The sequence below is a fragment of the Hordeum vulgare genome, chromosome 6H, assembly GCF_904849725.1.
Source record: "Hordeum vulgare subsp. vulgare chromosome 6H, MorexV3_pseudomolecules_assembly, whole genome shotgun sequence".
NCBI classification, from domain to species: domain Eukaryota; kingdom Viridiplantae; phylum Streptophyta; class Magnoliopsida; order Poales; family Poaceae; genus Hordeum; species Hordeum vulgare.
In genome coordinates this window covers 157,516,074-157,538,043 of record NC_058523.1, presented here as the reverse complement: position 1 = coordinate 157,538,043, position 21,970 = coordinate 157,516,074, and positions in this window count along the sequence as shown.

Below are 21,970 nucleotides of genomic sequence, written 5' to 3'. Positions count from 1 at the left end.
CTTGTGGGTCATCAAGACTCTTTTCTGTCACCGTTGCTGGGAAGTGAAGCGCCTTTGGTAAGCAGAATTTGGCAAGGTAAAATTTATATTATGTGTTGAAATTTACTGTCACTTGTCACTTTATGGAAAGTAATACTTCGAAGGGTTTGTTTGGGGTATATTCACCTTGACTGGAAACAGAAAGAGTTGTCCCTCAATCTACTGAACCTACTTATAATATTTATTATGAAATTCCTTCGGGTATGATAGAAAAACTGGTAGCTAATCCTTATGGAGGAGATGGAACAACACATCTTGATATGCACCTAATCTATGTGGATGAAGCTTGTGGATTATTTAAAGCTTGCAGGTTTATCCGGAGATGAAGTCAAGAAGAAGGTTTTCCCTTTATCTTTGGGGTGGGGGAATCACTAGCATGGTATAGGCTATGTGATGATACAAGATTTTCACCAAAAAAATATTCTATGCATCTTGTTCATCATGATCAGAATTATATCTATAATTCTTGGCCTCGTGAAGGATAAAGTATCGCTCTATCTTGGGGGAGGCTTAAGTCACTGTTATATTCATGCTCCAATCATGAGCTCCCGAAAGAAATTATCGTTCAAAATTTTTCTCCTCAGCTTTCTCATAATGATCAAACCATGCTCGATACTTCTTGTTATGGTTCTTTTATGAAGAAGACTATTGAATTCATGTGGGATCTTTTGGAAAAATTAAAAGCAACTCTGAATATTGGGAACTCGACGAAGGTAAAGAGTGAGGTATAAAACTTGAGTTTGATTGTGTTAAATCTTTTGTGAATATCGATGCTTTGAATGATTGTAGCACTAAGTATGGACTTGACTTTGAGATAGTAGCCTCATTTTGTGAAAACTTTGCTACTCATGTTGATCTCCCTAAAGAGAAAGGTTTAAATATCATCCACATACTAAAGAAATAGTTGAGGAACCAGTTAACGTTGAAAATGAAACTATCATTTACAATGTTGACCGAGTTGTGCCCACTACTTATATCGAGAAACCACCTTTCCCGCTTAGGATAAAGGAACATGCTAAAGCTTCAACCATGGTTAACCAAAGTTATGTTAGAGGAACTAAACCCTCTGAGCAAATGAAAGTAAAACCTAGTATTGCTATGGTTAAATATCTCTTGGTCGATAATATTGATGTCCCCGTTATTTATTTCTATGATGAAGCTCCTGGAATTGCTAAACCTTATACTAAAGATAAAAATAAACCTGTTGGTGGCATGCGTGTCGTCTCAGTTAAAATAGTAAATCATTGTTATCATGGTTTATGTGATATGGGTCCTAGTGTTAGTCTTATTCCTTTTAACTTCTATCAAGAAATTATGCATGAGATAGCACCCGTTGGTATAGAAGAGATAGGTTTTACTATTGAACTTGCTAATAGAGACTCCATCACACCACTTGGGATTGTTAGAGATGTTGAAGTCCTGTGTGGAAAGGTAAAATACCCTACTGATTTTCTAGTTTTTGGTTCACCACAAGATGATCTTTGTCCCATAAATTTGTTAGACCCTTCTTGAACACTGCTAATGCTAAAATAGATTGCAAAAGGGAATCTGGCAGTGTTAATTTTGGTGGTATGTCTCATGAGTTTCCTAGTAAAGATGAAACAATTGGTCTTTATTCACTAGGCAAGTGCATGATAAATAATTTCCTAGTAAAGATGAAACAATTGGTCTTTATTCTATTGCCATTCCTCCTAGTGATCCATTAGAACAATATTTGCTAGAGCATGAAAATAATATGCATATGCCTGAAAGAAACGAAATAGATAAACTTTCTTTGAACAACAACCTATCCTTAACCACAACATGCCTATTAAAACACTAGGAGGTCCACCTCCAACAAAGGGTGATACTGTGTTTGAATTAAAGCAATTACGTGACACTTTGAAATATTTTTATCTTGACGAAAAGAAGATGTATCATTTTATTACAAAGCATGAAGAAAAGAGATTGTTAAAAACTCTAAGGAAGCATTGAGCTGCTATTGGGTATACTCTTGATGATCGTAAGGGCTTTAGTCCTACTCTTTGTCATCACAAGATTAATATGGAACCAGATGCTAAACCTATTGTTGATCACCAACGAAGACTGAATCCCAAAATGAAAGAAGTGGTAAGAAATGAAATATTAAAGCTTCTGGAACCATGTATAATTTATCCTATAGCTAGTAGATGTGTAAGACCGTTCATTGTTTTCCTAAGAAAGGAGGTATTACTGTTGTTCCTAATGATAAAAATGAACTCATACCACAAATAATTGTGATTGGATATACAATGGAAATTGATTTTAGAAAATTAAATAAAGCTACTAGAAAAGATCATTACCCTCTACCTTTCATAGATCAAATGCTAGAAAGACTATCGAAGCACACACACTTTTGCTTTCTAGATGGATATTCTGGTTTTCTCAAATACATGTGTCACAACCTGATCAAGACAAAACCAATTTTACCTGTCCTTTTGGAACCTATACTTATAGATGTATGCCTTTTGGTTTATGCAATGCCCCTGTTACCCTTCAAAGATGTATGACTGCTATATTCTTTGATTTTTGTGAAAATATTGTTGAGGTTTTCATGGATGATTTCTCTGTTTATGGAACTTCTTTTAATGATTGCTTAAGCAACCTTGATGGAGTTTTGCAGAGATGTGAGCAAACTAATCTTGTATTGAATTGGGAGAAGTGTCACAAGTGAAGGTATTGTCTTGTGTCATAAAATTTCCGAGCGAGGTATTGAGGTGGACAAAGCTAAAGTTGATGCAATTGAGATAATGCCATGTCCTAAAGATGTTAAAGGTATCCGTAGTTTCCTTGATCATGTTGGTTTCTATAGGAGGTTTATTAAAGACTTCTCTAAAATTTCTAGGCCTCTTACCAATTTATTATAGAAAGATGTTCCTTTTGTTTTTATGATGATTGTGTAGAAGCCTTCGAAGCACTTAACAAAGTCTTAACTTCTACACTTATTGTTCAACCACCTGACTGGAACTTGCCTTTTGAAATTATGTGTGATGCTAGTGACTATGTTTTTGGTGCAGTTCTGGGACAAAGAGTTGATAAGAAATTAAATGTTATTCATTACGCTAGTAAAACTCTAGACAGTGCTCAAAGAAATTATGCTACCACTGAAAAGGAATTTTTAGCAGTTGTGTTTGCTTGTGATAAATTCAGATCTTACATTGTTGATTCTAAAGTAATTGTTCACATTGATCATGCTACTATTAAATATCTTATGGAAAAGAAAGATGCTAAACCTAGACTCATTAGGTGGGTTCTTTTGCTGCAAGAATTTGACATGCATATCATTGATAGGAAGGGAGATGAGAACCCCGTAGCTGATAACTTGTCTAGGTTAGAAAATATTCTTGTTGACCCACTACCTAACGATGATAGTTTCCCTGATGAACAACTAGTTGTGGTCAATGTTTCTCATAACACATTGTGGTTTGCTGAGTATGCTAATGACATTGTTGCTAAATACATACCACCTAGTTTCACCTATCAAGAAAAGAAAAATTCTTCTTTGATTTAAGTAATTACTTTTGGGATAACCCACATCTTTATAAAGAGGGATTAGATCCTTTCAAAGTTTTACTTTGAGGTTTATGGAGAACACCATGTGGGAGATAGAACTGCACATAAGGTATTACCGTCTGGATTTTATTTGCCTACTCTTTTCAAAGATGCTCGCAAGTTTGTCCTTTCTTGTGATGAATGTAAAAGAATTGGTAATATTAGTACACATCTAGAAATGCCTATGAATTATTCACTTGTTATTGAACCATTTGATGTTTGGGGATTTGATTTTATGGGACCCTTTCCTTCCTCTAATAGGTATACACATATTTTGGTTGTTGTTGATTATGTCACTAAGTGGGTAGAGTCTATTCCAATGAGTAGTGTTGATCATAACACCTCTATTAAAATGCTTAAGGGGGTTATTTTCCCATGTTTTGGAGTCCCTGGTTACTTAATGACTCATGGTGGTTCATATTTTATTCATGGTGTTTTTCGTAAGTTACTTGCTAGGTATGATGTTAACCATAGAATTGCATCTCCCTATCATCATCAATATAGTGTTCAAGTAGAATTAACTAATAGAGAAATAAAGTTAATATTTCAAAAGACTGTCAATAGGTCTTGAAAGAATTGGTCTAAGAAATCAGCTGATGCATTATGGGCCTACATATAAAATCCTATGGGTATGTCTGCTTATAAAATGGTTTATGGAAAAGCATGGCATTTACCTATTGAGTTAGAACATAAGGCATATTGGGCAATTAAAGACTCAACTATGTTTTCAAACTTGCCGGTGAAAAGAGGTTATTAGATATTAGCTCACTAGATGAATGGAGAATCCAAGCTTATGAAAATGCCAAACTATTCGAAGAAAAAGTTAAAAGATGGCATGACAAAATAATCCAAAAGTGAGAATTCAAATTTAGTGAATATGGTGTATTGTACAATTCTCGTATTAGATTTCTTGCAGGAAAACTTCTCTCCAAATAGGAAGGACCTTATATCATCAAAGAAGTTTATCGGTTTGGAGCTATTAAGATCAATAATCCTGAAGGCACTGATCCGAAGGTTATCAATGGACAAAGAATAATGCACTATATTTCAGGCACACCCATTAATGTTGAAACAAATATTATTCAGACCATGACACAAGAGGAATACGTAAAACAGACCTTCTAGAACACTCCAAAACCTTGAAAAGGAAGAGGCATGTGATATGGTTATTAAAGGGACTCCAAAAAATCCGCAAAAATATTTTTTGCTAGTTTGGGAATATTAGAAAATATGAAATTAATAAACACACGGGAAGGCAACCCACGTGCCCACTAGGCACGAGGGAGCTCCAGCCCCACCTGGCGCGCCCTGGTGGGTAGTGGCCCCCTCCTTCTTGACTCTGTTTTCTTGTGGGATACGTATTTCCTTGTATAAAAATTCTTTATATATACCCTCGGATGATTTCACCTTTGTATCACGGAGAAATCTTCTGTTCTTCTTTCGTGCTATTTTTCTGACAGATCTCAATTTCCATGGCCACACCAAGCTCCTCCAAGGACAAGTCCTTCGAGAGGGTTATCAACCATTACTTGTCGGAGGTGATGGCGCACCCTCAAGCCATTGAGATGCATGAAGGGCTACTCCACAACCGGGATGTTCAAGGCCCCAAGAAGATTGGAACCTTGGAGGCCAGGCTCGATGCGGTGGAGTAGGAGATCTTCAAGTGCTAAGGCATGGTGGAACGTGGACTTAGTGCCAATAACTTCATCATCACGGAATTCATCGGTGATCAAAAGGTGGATGGCCGGTCCATGAAGGATATAGTCTTCACCTTCAACGAGCAAATAAATTTTCTGCAAGGCCAAATCTATGATCTTCAAAACCAAATATTTGAGTATGAAGTATGATTCAAAGGTATGAGTTTAGCTGCCAGTTGCAGGACTCTAGAGACTCGTGTTGTTGGATTTCAGGCTCTGCAAAACCCTAAAGATTCGAACTCAGGGGCGTGGACAAAGATCTCTCGCAGGCTCGCCTTACCTAACTTGCTACTCGCTGGGGATGGCAAAGAACTCACTCGATGGTGAGGAACACACAGAACACGACAGTTTACCCAGGTTCGGGCCGCTGAGAAGCGTAATACCCTACTCCTGCTTTGGTGGATTGCCTCTCATGGAGGTTGGTGGATGAACTAGTACAGTGATCGAGGGCCTCCGGCGGCTGGGAGGCCTTTGTGTGGTGCCAGTGGGCAAATGAATGAATTGGATCCCCTATGAAGTAACCTACTCTCTCTCTATATATTGTGGCGGCCCTGGTCCTCTTCCCTTATTGTTTCGGCGGGAAGGGATCCCACAACGGCCAATTTTGAAGGGGAACATGGGAACATGCTCCCCTACCCAAAGGTAGTCTTCGCCTGCAAAGTGGCTGCCAGCGCTGCAGGGACGGGTCTAGGGATGACGTTTGTCCTGCTGGTGGCCGGCAATGGCCTTCTTGCACGAGAAAGCAAACCTTTGGAAGATGCCTTGGGGACCCCGGTTCGTCCTTGCCCCCTTTTCACTAAAGGGGAAACTGCTCTGTCCTGCTGTCTGTTGCTCGCCTGTCCTTCCTCCGCATTATCCTTAACTCCTGAGGCTGGGTCTCGTCTCGGAACATCCGCCGCTCCGGAGGGGTCCTGATGAGCCCCCCTACGGGTCTTGATGTTGTTCCTCCTCACGAGCCTAGGCCCCTCGCGAGGACCTTGCCTTGAGTGGTGCCGCACTCGATTGTGCTTGCTTGATGAAGAGGGCCAGCCCTGGGCCACAAGCAGGCAAGTCGGGTTACCCCCATTCCCAGAACGCTGACAGTAACCCCCGGGCCCAAGGCGTGCTCGCGCCGGCCTCTAGGCGAAGCCTTGGGGCGGCCTAAGGCATCACAGACCCTAAATGCGTGTGGGCCAGGCCGGTGCCCATCACGCAGCTGATGTCGGGTCACCCTTGCCTTGTGTCTCCACCCGAGCTATTAGGAACCTTACTCGTTGCGTCGGTCCGTCAATGCTTTCCTTTCTCCCACACTCGCTCTTTTTCCTAGGTCTCCAACTCCAACTGGCGTCTACCATATCCAGCAACGTGTCGTTCCCTTGTCAGTTCAGTGATGGCGCCCGCCGGCAAGCAAAAGGCAGAGACGCAAGGTCCTGCCCCGGTGACTGGCACTCTCTGGCAATGGCTAGACGGGTGCTATTCTCGATTGCTCAACAATTAGAAATCATCTTGCAATTACCCACCAGCGCGTGGGATCGAGGCAAATTTCGAGGGTAGAGTATTCAACCCAAATTTGTTGATTCGCCAAGGAAGTAAGAGGATACTCTCGAGTATTAGCAGCTGAATGTGTCCGATTCAACCACACCTGAAAGATTAATATCTGCAAGCAAAGTATCAACAACAAAGTAGTATGATAACAACGGTGTCAGAAACGATCTGTTGACGGCAGACTATTCCTAAGGATTGTATCAATGGCGCCAGAAGTTGCCCGTTGACGGAAATTGTCTTTTCCCGTCAACGATCAGCGAACCAAAATTGTAGCAGGTAGCAGCAGTGTAACGAGTAGCAGCAGTAGCAAGGAATAGCAGTAGTGACAGCAGTAAGTAACAGCAGCAGAGCAAATAAGTAACAGCAGAAGTGGGACAAACTCGTAGGCAATGGGTCGGTGATTCGTTTGGATGATATTCATCATGCAACAGTTATAACACGAGAGATATTTGGCTAGCTCCCGTTTTTCAAGGTGATGTAGGCATGCATTCCGTGTGTCTTCATACGTGCTTAGGGAAAAGAACTTGCATGATATCTATTGTGCATCCCTCTCGTGGCAGCGGGGTCCAAAAGGAGACTACGGGATATTAAGGTTCTCCTTTTAATAAAGAACCGGACCAACGCATTAGCACTTGGTGAACACATGAACTCCTCAAACTATGGTCATCACGGGGAGTGGTTCCGGTTATTGTCACTCTGGGGTTGCCGGATCATAACACATAGCAGGTAACTACAACTTGCAAGATCGGATCTAAAACACACATATATTGGTGACAACATAATAATTTCAGATCTAAAATCATGGCACTCGGGACATAGTGACAAGCATTAAGCATGGCAAAGTAGTAGCAACATCAATCTCAGAACATAGTGGATACTAGGGATCAATCCCCGTCAAAACTAACTCGATTAAATGATAGATCTCATCCTACACATCACCGCCCAGCGAGCCTACGAATTGATTACTCTTAAACGATGAAGAGCTTCATGGAATTGGAGAGGGAAGAAGGTTGATGATGACGATGGCGACGATTTCCCTCTCCGGAGCCCAAAACAGACTCCAGATCTGCCCTCTAGATGAAGAACGGGATATGGCGGCGCCTCCGTATCGCAAACGCGACAAAATCTTCTCTTTTTATTTTTTCTGGGACAAAAGTGAATTTATAGAGCTGAGATTGGGGGCGGCAGAGCCACGTGGGCCCCACAAGCTTGCTAGCCGCCACCAGGGGGTGGCGGCTACAGGGCTTGTGGCCCACTGGGCCATCCCCTTCGGTGGATCTTTGCGCAGGAATTTTTCATATTTTACAAAAATATTCTCCGTAAATTTTCAGGACGTTCTGAGAACTTTCATTTCTACACAAAAACAACACCAACGAAATTCTGCTGAAAACAACGTCAATCCAGGTTAGTTCCATTCAAATCATGCAAATTAGAGTCCAAAACAAGGGCAAAAGAGTTTGGAAAAGTAGATACGATGGAGATGTATCAACTCCCCCGAGCTTAAAACCTTGCTTGTCCTCAAGCAACTCAGTTGACAAACTGAGAGAGAAAGAAAAACTTTGACAAACTCTGTTTGATCTTGTTGTTGCAACTATGTCTAACTCATAACCAGAATTTCAGCAAGATCACAAGTTAACCACATAAGCAAGTGACTCAAAGGTCTCACGGTAAACTAATATCAATGGCATAATCAGCTAACGAGCAAATAATAATGAGTTTCAAATACCAACACTTCAATCAAAACAAGCATGAAGCAATATGAATAGGTGGTATCTCGCTAGCTCTTTCTGAGACCGTAAAACATAAATGCAGAGCACTTTCAAAGATCAAGGGCTGACTAAACATTGTAATTCATAGCAATGAAGATCTAGTCATAGTCATACTCAATATCAATCAAAAGCAAAGCATAAAAATGACAGAGGTGCTCTCTAATTGGTGCTTATATAAGAGGAGGATGACTCAACAGGAAAATAAATAGACAGGCCCTTCGCAGAGGGAAGCATTGATTTGCAAAGGTGCCAGAGCTCAAGCTTTGAAAACAAAGATAATAATTTTGGGTGGCATGCTTTCATTGTCAACGCAATGACCAAGAGTTCTCAATATCTTCCATGCTACTCATGCTATAGGTGGTTCCCAAACTGAAAAGTAAAGTTTTAACTCCCCCACCACCAATCAATCACACTCCACGGCTAGCCGAATCCTCGGGTACCGTCCATACTAACATCAATCCGGGGGGAGTCTTGTTTTACAGTTATGTTTTCGATTTAAGCGTGGAACTGGGCATTCCTATTACCTGCCCCTTTCTCGTGAATGACAGTGAATAAACGCATGTCGAGGATAACACTCCTAGCATGGAAGATACCAATAGCCCCCTGTCACCACATGAGCGGTTCGGGCATGCAAAACTGATTACTTCTTGAAGGTTTAGAGAGTGGCACATGCAAATTTACTTGGAACGGCAGGTAGATACCGCAAATAGGTAGGTATGGTGGACTCTCATGGAAAAACTTTTGGGTTTATAGATGTGGATGCACAAGCAGTATTCCGCTTAGTACAATCCTAGGCTAGCAAAAGACTGGGAAGCGACCAACTAGAGAGCGACAATAGTCATCAAGATGCAATGAGTCTGACTAACATTGAATGCAAGTATGAACAGGATATAAATCACCATGAACACGAACATCATAGAGGCTATGTCGATTTTGTTTCAACTATATGCATGAACAGGCGCCAAGTCAAGCCACTTGAATCATTCAAAGGAGAATACCATCCTATCATACTACATCATAGTTATCTCAAAATCTATATTCGCATTCAAGGCAAACCATTATAAGCTCCTAGCTAAATAAGCATGACATCAGAAACTATGATCTCTAAGTTGTCATTGCAAATATGGTTCTCTCACAACAAAGCTGAATCTGGGATGACAAGCTAGTCATATTTACAAAAACAAAATAGATAGAGTTCATACCAGCTTTTCCAGTCTCAGTCACTTCATCATATATCATCATTATTGCCTTTCATTTGCACGATCGAACGATGTGAACAATAATAAGAGTGCTCGTGCATTGGACTAAGATGAATCTGCAGGCAAACACAAAGGAGAAGACAAAGTAATATGGCTCTTTGGAAGCTAAGCAGGTATGCATGCAAGAACCACTAAACATTGAAACCAATATCTTCTACCTTGACCCAAAGAAAAAGAAAACTATTTACACGGGAAAGCTCCCAACAAGCAAAAGAAGAAAGAAAAATCTTTTTGGGTTTTCTAAAAAGGACACAAAACAAGAAAACGAAAATAAACTAGCATGGATAATAGAGTGGCAAAGTGTAAACACCGGCTAACAAAGCGAAAGCATAAGCATGAATGTACTCCCCCAAGCTTAGGCTTTTGTCCTAGCTTGGTCTACTCCCAAGGATGGTCCTTGCGAAACCCAAAATCATAATGGGTGTTATACGGGAGTGCTGCAGCCACTGCCTGAATAGCTGCCTCACGAAGTCGAGCAGCCGTCGCCTCCCTCTCATACTCCTCTGCCTCTCCTATGGTTATGTAGTATCTTCGTTTTACCTGAAAGTCAAAGAAAGCACGAGCAGGAAGGGTAATATGGAAAACACGCTACCGGTTAAATATTAAGCGGTATAGGAGGGATCCATGATCCCTCTCGAGGAACTGGTAGCGTGTTAGAGCGACACGATCAAGGTAGGCTGTACGGAGAGGAGGGTCTTCTGGACGGATGGATACTCCAAGAAAATTTGCTAAGAGTGTAGCATAAATTCCACCAAAGAAATCCCCCTCAATGGCATTATTATTCAGCTTCCTTTCTATTATAACTCCCATATTGAAGCTCCTGTCACCTGTTACTGCGCTCTTAAGGATACTAAGGTCAGAAGTGCATAAGTGACAGTGTGCACCCTTGCCGTTAATGCACCTACCTATGAAGAGGGCAAAGTAGTGCAAGGCAGGGAAATGGATGCTTCCTATGGTGGCTTGCGTGATATCTCTGGTTTCTCCAACAGTTATACTGGAGACAAAGTCTCTGACTGAAGACTTAGAAGGATCATTAATACTACCCCCATCGGGTATCTTGCAAATCTCATTGAAGTCCTCCAAATCCATGGCATAGGATTTATCGTACAGATCAAACAGTATGGATGAGTCACGGCCAACTGAGAATTTAAATCTACGCACGAAAGAGGTAGTGAGCATAGCATACTATTCACATTTATCTGAGAGGAATTCTTCTAACTCGGCATTGCGGACAAGTGTATCAAACTAATCCTTAAAACCTGCTTCGATCATGAACTCATCGGAAGGCCATTCACATGGTTGTACCGGTGTGTCCCTTAGTTGATAAGGTTCGGGCTCCTGAAAAGAAAGACGGGGACCCTTCTTACTTGAGGAACCACCATGAAACTTCCTCCTGAACATAATTTCCGTTTGCTGAAATTTTTGAAGTTCAAGGTAAAAGTGAATCAAGACCAACCACACCTTGTAGAAACTACTCCTACTAGTGCCTAGAGACTGTAATGCGCGCTAAAACTACTTGGGACCAGCTAAAATCAACATTTCTAGCTCAAGAACAGGGTCACCAAGGTAGCAAGAATACGCGAAGGATAAAGCAGTAGGGCAAAAACTAATTGGACCGATGGAGGAGTCACTTACCAAGGAGTAAATTCCCCAAAGCGGTTTAGAGAATGGTGCTTTGAGCAAGGAGATCGAAAATCACAGCCAAATGAGCAAGAACACGGGTTTGAGCTGCGAAACAATTTTTTCTGGAGGTGGAAGAAGAGGATGGGAGCTGGAATGAGTGGAGGGGGGTCCCTATGGGCTCCACAAGCTTGCTAGCCGCCACCAGGGGGCGGAGGCTGCAGGGCTTGTGGCCCACTGGTCAGGCCCCCAGGCCAGCTCTCAGGCCCAGTATTTTGCAAATATTCCAGAAAAAATCATACTAAATTTTCAGGACCATGGGAGAACTTTTATTTTCGAGGTATTTTTCTCCGAGACGCTAACACAGAAAACAGGAAAAACTAAACTAAATTTATCATTCTTCTTCTAAGCAACATAAATTGAAAGCTTAAAACAGAGGTATGTGACTCTTTGATTCATCCATTTCATGGTCATCGAAAGAAATCCATCAATGGGGTTGATCAAATCCTCATGACAAAACCTTCTCGAATCGCAAGAGAGAACGGAGAATTTTCGAATAGCCACAAAGTTACCTCAATGGGGATATGTATCTCCCCAACAAGCAAATCATACTTCATCTTGACACGAGGAATAGGGCATTCAAAGCTCCCAATAAGAATCGATGAAGTCTTTTCGATAGCATTGATGCAATGTACTTGATATCGTTTCTTCGGAAACTGCACTGTGTGCTCATTACCGTTGACATGGAAAGTGACATTACCTTTGTTGCAATCTATAACAGCCCCTGCAGTGTTTAAAAAGGGTCTTCCGAGGATGATAGCCATGACATCGTCCTAGGGAATATCCAAGATAACAAAGTCTGTTAAGATAGTGGTGTTAGCAACCACAACAGGCACATCCTCGCAAATGCCGATAGGGAAAGCAGTTGATTTGTCGGCCATTTGCAGAGAAATTTCAGTGGGTGTCAACTTATCCAGTTCAAGTCTACGATAAAGAGAGAGCGACATAACACTAACACCGGCTCCATGGTCACATAAGGCAGTTCTTACGTAGTTTCCTTTAATGGAGCAAGGTATAGTGGGCACTCCGAGATCACCAAGTTTCTTAGGAGTTCCACCTTTGAAAGTGTAATTGGCAAGCATGGTGGAGATCTCAAGATCTGGTATCTTCCGTTTATTAGTCACGATATCTTTCATGTACTTGGCATACGGAGACATTATGAGCATATCAGTTAACCGCATCTGCAGAAAGACGGGTCTTATCATCTCAACGAAGCGCTCAAAATCCTCATCATCCTTTTTCTTGGATGGCTTAGGAGGAAATGGCATAGGTCCCTGAACCCATGGCTCCCTTTCTTTACCATGCTTCCTAGCAGTGGAGTCATTCTTATCGTATCTCTTAGGTTGTGGGTTATCAGGATTAACCGTAGGTTCAATCTCCACATCCTCATCATTGCTAGGTTGAGCATTATTATGAACATCACTGTCCATATTGTCACCAGGTTCATGTTCATCACCAGATTGTGTTTCTGCATCAGACGCAGAAATATCATTAGGTTCTTCAGGTGTGACAGTATTTGGTGAACTGGCATGTAGGTTTCTATCATCCTTCATCTTCTCCTTAGGATGACTGGGTGTATCAGCATTAATTCCTTGGGAATCTTAATCAATTCTCTCAGGATGACCTTCAGGATACAAAGGTTCCTGAGTCATTTTGCCTCCACTAGTAATGACTCTGACAGAGTTGTCATTCAATTCATTGAGCAAGTCATTCTGAGCTTTAAATACTTGTTCTACCTGAGTAGTAATCATAGAGGCATGTTTACTCAGAAGCTCTAGACCATTAACATTTTTGTCTACACAAGCACTTAAATGGCTAAGCATACGAGTACTTTGTTCCAAATGTCTGCTGACATAATCATTGAAACTCTGTTGTTTGGCAACAAAGTTGTCAAATTCATCAAAGCATAGGCTAGCAGGTTTATCAAAAGGAATATCACTCTCATCAAACCTACGTAGAGAATTTACTTCTACTACCTGTATCGGGTTATCGAGACCATGGATCTCTTCGATAGGTGGTAGATTTTTGACATCTTCAGATCTAATGCCTTTCTCTTGCATAGATTTCTTGGCGTCTTGCATATCTTCGGGACTGAGGAATAGAATACCTCTTTTCTTCGGAGTTGGCTTAGGAGATGGTTCAGGAATAGTCCAAGCATTATCATTGATCAAGATGTTATTCAGTAGGATCTCAGCTTGTTCTACAGTTTGTTCCCTAAAAACACAACCGGCACAACTATCTAGGTGGTCTCTAGAGGCATCGGTAAGTCCGTTATAGAACATATCAAGTATCTCGTTCTTCTTAAGAGGGTGATCAGGCAAAGCATTTTGTAGCTGGAAGAGCCTCCCCCAAGCTTGTGGGAGACTCTCTTCTTGGAGTTGAGCAAAGTTGTATATTTCCTGCAAGGCAGCTTGCTTCTTATGGGCAGGGAAATATTTCTCACAGAAGTAATAGACCATATCCTGGGGACTACTCACACATCCAGGAGCAAGAGAGGTGAACCAGGCTTTAGCGTCATCCTTTAGAGAAAAGGGAAACAGCTTAAGGATATAATAGTGGCGGATCTTCTCCTCACTAGTGAAAAGGGTGGCTATATCGTGTAGTTTGGTAAGATGGGCTACAACCGTCTCATTCTCATAACCGTGGAAAGGATCAGATTCGACTAGAGAGATTATCTAAGGATCGACAGAGAATTCATAATCCTTATCGGTGATAAAGATAGGTGAAGTGGCAAACTTCGGGTCGTATTTCATCCTAGCTTTCAGAGATTTTTCCTTCCACTTGAGAAGTAATTTCTCAGCGTCATAGGCATCCTTACACGCAATAAAATCCTCAGCTATCTCTCCCTCCATAATGTAACCCTCAGGTATATCAGGCAATTCATATTTAGGAGAGCTAGATCTAGCAGGAGCAAAAGTAGGTTCTATCTCAATAGTATCGGCAGTTTCAGAAGCATCACGAGCATTGGCAGTAACTCTAGCAATATGAGCATCAAGGAACACCCCTAGTGGAACATCAGGAAAAGTAGTATCTCTAGCAGTATCAAGCATAGCATCATCAGGCAAAGCAGTATCAGGAATAGCATCTCTAACAGTATCAGGCAAAGCAGTATCAGGCATAGCATCTCTAGCAGTATCAGGCAAAGCAGTATCAGGCATAGTATCATGCGTAGCATCTCTAGCAGTAGCATCATAAGCATCATCAAGCACAGGCGACATATCAAGATTTCTAGCAGGAGGTGATGTCGCAAACTTACTCATAACTGAAGGTGAATCAAGTGCAGAGCTAGATGGCAGTTCCTTATCTCCCCTCGTAGTTGAGGGCAAGACTTTGGTTTTTGGATCCTTTAGATTCTTCATAGTGATCAGCAGATATAAATCCCAAGTGACTCGGGGAATGTAGCAACCGCCTCCCCGGCAACGGCGCCAGAAAAATGCTGACTGGCACTCTCTGGCAATGGCTAGACGGGTGCTATTCTCGATTGCTCAACAATTAGAAATTGTCTTGCAATTACCCACCAGAGAGTGGGATCGAGGAAGTTTTCGAGGGTAGAGTATTCAACCCAAATTTGTTGATTCACCAAGGAAGTGAGAGGATACTTTCGAGTATTAGCAGCTGAATGTGTCAGATTCAACCACACCTGAAAGATTAATATCTGCAGGCAAAGTATCAACATCAAAGTAGTATGATAACAATGGTGTCAGAAACGATCTGTTGACGGCAGATTATTCCTAATGATTGTATCAATGGCGCCAGAAGTTGGCAGTTGACGGAAATTTTCTTTTCCCGTCAACGACCAGCGAACCAAAATTGTAGCAGGTAGCAGCAGTGTAACGAGTAGCAGCAGTAGCAAGGAACAGCAGTAGTGACAGGAGTAAGTAACAGCAGCAGAGCAAAACAAGTAACATCAGGAGTGGGACAAACTCGTAGGCAATGGGTCGGTGATTTGTTTGGATGATATTCATCATGCAACAGTTATAACACGGAGAGATATGTGGCTAGCTCTCGTTCGTCAATGTGATGTAGGCATGCATTCCGTGTGTTGTCATACGTGCTTAGGGAAAAGAACTTGCATGACATCTATTGTCCATCCCTCCCGTGGCAGCGGGTCCAAAAGGAAACGATGGGACATTAAGGTTCTCGTTTTAATAAAGAACCGGACCAACGCATTAGCACTTGGTGAACACATGAACTCCTCAAACTATGGTTATCACAAGGAGTGGTTCCGGTTATTGTCACTCCGGGGTTGCCGGATCATAACACATAGTAGGTAATTACAACTTGCAAGATCGGATCTAAAACACACATATATTGGTGACACCATAATAATTTCAGATCAGAAATCATGGCACTCGGGCCCTAGTGACAAGCATTAAGCATGGCAAAGTAGTAGCAACATAAATCTCAGAACATAGTGGATACTAGGGATCAATCCCCGTCAAAACTAACTCGATTACATGATAGATCTCATCCTACTCATCACCGCCGAGCGAGCCTACAAATATATTACTCACGAACGATGAAGAGCTTCATGGAATTGGAGAGGGAAGAAGGTTGATGATGACGATGTCAACGATTTCCCCTCTCCGGAGCCCAAAACGGACTCCAGATCTGCCCTCCAGATGAAGAACAGGATGTGGCGGCGCCTCCGTATCGCAAACGTGACGAAATCTTCACTTTTTATTTTTTCTGGGACGAAAGTGAATTTATAGAGCTGAGATTGGGGGAGGCAGAGCCACGTGGGCCCCACAAGCTTGCTAGCCGCCACCAGGGGGTGGCGACTACACGGCTTGTGGCCCACTGGCCCATCCTCTCCGGTGGATCTTTGCACATGTATTTTTCATATTTTACAAAAATATTCTCCGTAAATTTTCAGGACGTTCTGAGAACTTTCATTTCTACACAAAAACAACACCAAGGAAATTCTGCTGAAAACAACGTCAGTCCAGGTTAGTTCCATTCAAATCATGCAAATTTGAGTCCAAAACAAGGGCAAAAGAGTTTGGAAAAGTAGATCGATGGAGACGTATCACCCGGCTCCTCCGCTCCTGGAGTGCGCCCTCTCCATGGATGTAGATCTTACCCCCGTGCTCCCATGGACGGCGACCGAGTCCAGCGAGCACGGGCGGACCTGATCTGGCTAGGCGCCAAAGCAAAGCGGCTCGCGTCGAAGGCGGTATACCCCTTCTTCCCCCATAGCGTCTTTGCCGCGCTGGTGCCGTCTTTCTCCTCGTTCTTCACCGCCATCCTGAAGCACTATGGTTTCCAGGCCCTTCACGTCCATCCCAACTCCATCTTGCTCCTGTCCGTCTTTGCTTTCTACTGCGAGGCCTTCGTAGGCGTGCGGCCTTCAGTAGCCCTCTTCCGCAATTTCTTCAGCCTGCGCCTCCATGACGGCGCCCATTTGTCGGCATGCGTCTCCTTCGTAGAGGCCCAGAGCGACAATTTGCTCCTGAAGGCGGGGAAGAAGGTGGAAAACTTCACGCATCGTTAGGTCCTCATAATCCTCAAGGACGCCAACCCTCGGCTGGAGGTGCCGAAGGGGCTGTTAGAGAAGACTTCTGCGTGGAGCTCACTGAAGCTCTCCGACCCTCGGGCCGTGCCCATCCTGGAGCGCTTCTCCCGTGATATCAGCAACAAGAGGCTGACCGGAGGGATGATAGTGAAGGAATTCTTGGTGCAACGCCTGGCGCCACTTCAGGCCCATTCCAGGCCCCCGTGGGACTACCAACTCGGTGACGACAAGCTCAGGCTCCGGTCCAAGGACCTCCCTTCTGAGGAACTGAATAGGGTCATTGCGACCCTGCTGGGCGGTGACCCAGGTGACCTGCCAAAGGCTCTGGGTCCGATGTACCGTCTCGAAGACCGGACCGACCTAATCGCCGTGCTGCGTGTCTTCGATGAGCGGCGGCTCTTCCCAGCCGAGGGCTCTAGTCCGGTAAAGGTGCCATCGGACAACACTTTCACTAGGGAGGACAAGAAGAAGACCGTCGATGACTTACCGGCGAGCACGCCTCTCCCATCACAGGCCATCCTTCTGCGCGAGCTTGAAGATGATGATGTCACCATTGAAGTCTCCGTTGTGATCTCCTCGTGCCTCACCAAGATCTCCAGGGGACCCGCGTTGGCTCCGCGTGCGTGCTCGCCCCCGGAAGCACGTGGCTGAGTCACCCTTGGCGCATCCTGCCTCTACCGATGGGAAGTCTGAGGCGCCGGGCTTGCCCCCTCAGTGGGGGCCATGTCGCCCCTGTCGACGCCGAGGCGGAGAGGAAGAGGAGTTGTTTCGACGTTGATGAGTAACTGACTCGTCTTGGCACACCCCACGCGTCCATCGTCCGCGTATGCCTGATTCCCTTTTTGACTGATGTCCGGGGGCGTAGCCTCGCTGGGGGCGAAGAGGAAGAAGGCGGGCGTGAAGATGAAGGCGACTCCGAACGCACCGCCGTCCCTCCCCAACGCGTGGCCGCCTGCTGACGAAGAAGGGGAGGTTCGCGAGGCGACCTCTCAGGCCTTAGTCGCCGAGCCCGCCAAGCCCCCGAGGCGTCCTGAGGCGGTCGTGGCAGTGTTGTTGCCCGAGGGGCAGCCTCTTGAGGGCCCTTAGTCCATCGATGTGCCAATGCTCACAATCTCCAAGCAACCTTCGGAGCCCACGCTGCCTCCATGAGGACACCACCCGCGACAGCACTAGGGGCTCCTCAGGGGGAGATCCAGAGGACTCCAGTATACGTCCAGGGCGTCCTGAACGAGGCCGGCAATGCCCTGGGCAAGGTCGTGGTCGTGATGGCGGAGGGCGAGAAGGAGGCCAAGGCCACTCACGATGCGCGCGAGGAGGCGCTGGAGGAAGCCGAATCCACTCGCGCCGTGCATGAGGAGGTGATGAAGGAAGCCGAATCCGCTCCCGTCGTGCATGAGGAGGCGATGAAGGAAGCCAAATCCGGTCGCACCACACACGAGGAGGCGATGAAAGGAGTTGCAGCGGCTGCCAAATGCTGCGAAGAGGTGGAGGCTCGCCTGAAGGCCTTCCAAGAAGAACAAGCGAAGCTAGCCAAGCAGCTTCGCCTGCGGGAGGAAGAACTCGAGGCCCGCAAGACCAAGCTCGCCGCCTAGTAAGAAGAGTTGTCCCAGGAGGAAACTCGCCTGGGCATGGAGCAGGCGCGATTGGACGAGCAGGAGAAGGAGATCGCCTCGAAGAAGACCCTTCGTGATGCCAAGGGGAAAGCCCTCGCTGCAGCGGAGAAGAAGAAGTCCACGGAGCTAGTAGGCTTCCCTGACGTTGAGCTCAGGTTTCGCACGGCGCTCCACACCCACTGCCGGGACGGGTTTGACGAGCCTCTGGCCACCCCAGAGGGCGGCTAAGTCGTGCTCGTGGCGGAGCTTGCCGTGGCGTTGGAGGATGTCGTCATCCAGGTGGACACGATTTTGGACAGTGAGTGTCGCGACCTCTTTTCTGAGACCGCGACACGCGTCTTCAGCCACCTTCATCTTCGTGAGATGGGGTTTGACTTTGACTTCATGATCCTGCCGGCCCCTACCGAGGCCAGCGGCAGCACTACGGCGGCGGTGAAGGGCCCCATGGAGGCGTTGGTGAAGAGGTTCACCCGCGTCACAATCCCCCCGTCTCCATATGCCGCTGATGCCGACGGCGGGGAAGACGACGCCACTGACGCAGACAACAAGCCCCCTGGAGATGGAGCGACCGGCGGCGGCGGTTCCTCCTGATTTCTTCCCCTTGTTTTTTCCCTGCAATGCACATCGCGACTCGTGGAGGCGTCAAAATCATTTGCGTCTTCAAGAACTTGTTAAGGCTTGTAATAACTGGTTGACTGCTTGAATGTTTTCTTCGCCTCGTTTCTTTCATGTTTGTTGTGATTCTCTGCGTCGGCAGGGCCCGACCCACGCATACCTCAGCCACCATCGAACCGACCGGATTCCAGGATGGCCCAAGAGGTGAGGGGCTATAGGTCCATTTAGGGTCCTGAGTCGCGATGCTCATGAGTCCCCCTTGAGATGCGAGCATCCCTCATGAGGGGAACGTGGTGAGGATTTTGAAACTTCAGAAAACCTTCAGCACTCTGCGTCGGCAGGGCCCATCCCACGCGTACCTCCGCCCACATTGGACCGATCGGATACAAGGACGACCCAAGGGGGAATGGGCTACGAGCACAGTTAGGCCCCTGAGTCACGATGCGCAGGAGTCCCCCTTGACATACGAGCGACTCCAATGTCCCTCCTAAGCAACTAATAATTTGAGACTCCCGAACTCCTTCGACACTCTACGTCCACAGGGCCCGCCCCGCGTGTACCTCCGCCGCCGTAGCACCGCTTGGGCGGCCCAAGAGGGAAGGGGCTACGGGCGCAGTTCAGGCACCTGAGTTGCGACGCTCTGGAGTCCCCCTTGATGTACGAGTGACTCCAGCGTTCTCCCTAAGATATTTGAAGTGACTTGTTGAGCGCACTAGGCTCTGCATCGGCAGGGCCCGCCCCGCGCGTAGCTCCACCGTCGTTGAACCGGCCGGATTCTAGGATGGCCCAAGAGGGAAGAGGTTATGAGCGCAGTTAGGCCCTTGAGTCATGATGCTCAGGGGTCCCCCTGACTTACGAACGGCTCCATACCTCCAGTTGTCTATCCCCCGCACCGGGCATGGGCGTAGTTGTAGGTGGACTGGGTTGACTTCCTGGCCAGCTGTGGGCATATTCATTGGTGGACTATGTGGATTTCCTTGCCAGCTGCAGGCATAGTCATTGGCGCACAGTTTTTGATTTCCTTGCCAGCTGCAGGCATAGCCATTCGTGAACTGAGTTCGATTGCCTCCGTCCTCTCCCCAGCGCAGAGCGTAGGGCTGCCACTAGGCGTGGGAGGGACCTCTTCGCGTCCTGGGGGGGTATATAGCCGCAACTCGTTATTACGTGAGTGTCACGGGGGGTATCTGGGAGGTCGCGAGGACGCTTTGGCCTCGCGATTGTCCCTACCCCCGAGGCATAGGCGCATGATTCCTTTTGGGTCATTGGTAAGCCCTACTGACTTCTTCTTCTTCGGGAATGACGTAGGGTGTCTCCTGCCTCAGGAGGCCTGCAAGGATAAGCTTCGGCCAAAGCCCCCAAGCGGGGGGCAGACTGCCCAAAGATGCAAGCAAGGTAGAATGTTTGGGTTTGAAGTGGGTGTGACAGAAACAACTGAAGAATGCGTAAATGAGAGTGGCGGCTGGGGAGTGCCCTGAACCCCTGGAGGCCACATGGACCTATCGACGCCCTCGGATAGAGTGAGCCAAAAAGTTACCTCGCAGCAGCCAACAAAAAGTCACCTGGCAGCCATGCCGCTGAACGGCCGAGGGATCCGTCATTGCTCGATCTCCTGCTTCCACGTTCGCGCCCCTCACGGGTCCGGCGTCTCCCGAGTATCGGGACCTTCGCTTGGCCCGATCATCTCCTCCTTTTCCTCACCACGCCCCAGCACGCAAGGCATGATCATGGCCTATTGGAGCCGCCGGTAGGTAGCAGTCGCGTTCCCCAGCCCAAAGCGCATGAAGGTGCCTGCGCCCGGGCACTCCCACTGATGGTCAGTTCGCGCGGACCAGAAGGGTCCTTGATCCGCGGCTCTGTCGATTGCGAGCGCGTTGATGCATATGCGGGGCCGGTCGACCGTGCCGATGACGGCGACTACGATTAGTGATGCAGGGTAGTCCCCGCATCGCACGGCCTATGCCTCTCGAAGTTCTTGGACTGTCTGATGACGGGCTCACAGGATCTCGGCAGACGAGCGCCAGAGTGCGCCCTCGGGTTGTGCTCGAGCGCCACCCTCGACTCACTGGTCAGGCCGGGAACCTCCCCATTGGGAGCCCCGAAGCCTGACCCAGGGGGGCGCCGATCGCGCCTACCTATGCTGTGGGAGGCATGACCCCGTCCCCGGGAACGGAGCCCGAAGCCCCAGGGCGCTCTGTGGGGAGGAGTTGCTTCTTCTTCTTGCGTGGGTCCTCGTGAGGTGGCTCATCTTCTTCGTCGTCTGAGCGTTCCGCCACCGCGGCGTGGTAGGCGCGCTCGAGTGTATAGACGACATCCTTCTCATCACCGGCGATGGTGATGACGCCGCCGCTCCTTGGCATCTTGAGGACGTTGTAGCCATGGTGGGCTACTGCCATGAACTTGGCGAGATCCGGGTACCCAAGGATTGCATTGTACGGCAGGTTGATATGCGCGATGTCGAAGACGATGATCTTAGTGTGGTAGTTCTTGCGCTCGCCGAAGGTGACTGGCAGACGCACCTGTCTGATGGGCACGGTGGACCCTTCCGTGACTCCTGAGAAGGGCTTGGTTGGCATGAGATGTTCGTACGGCAGCTGGAGTGTCTCGAAGGTCTCGACTGAGAGGACGTTGAGCCCCGCTCCACTGTCGATAAGGGTCTTGGTGACGAGGACGTTGCTGATGGTCGGGGTGC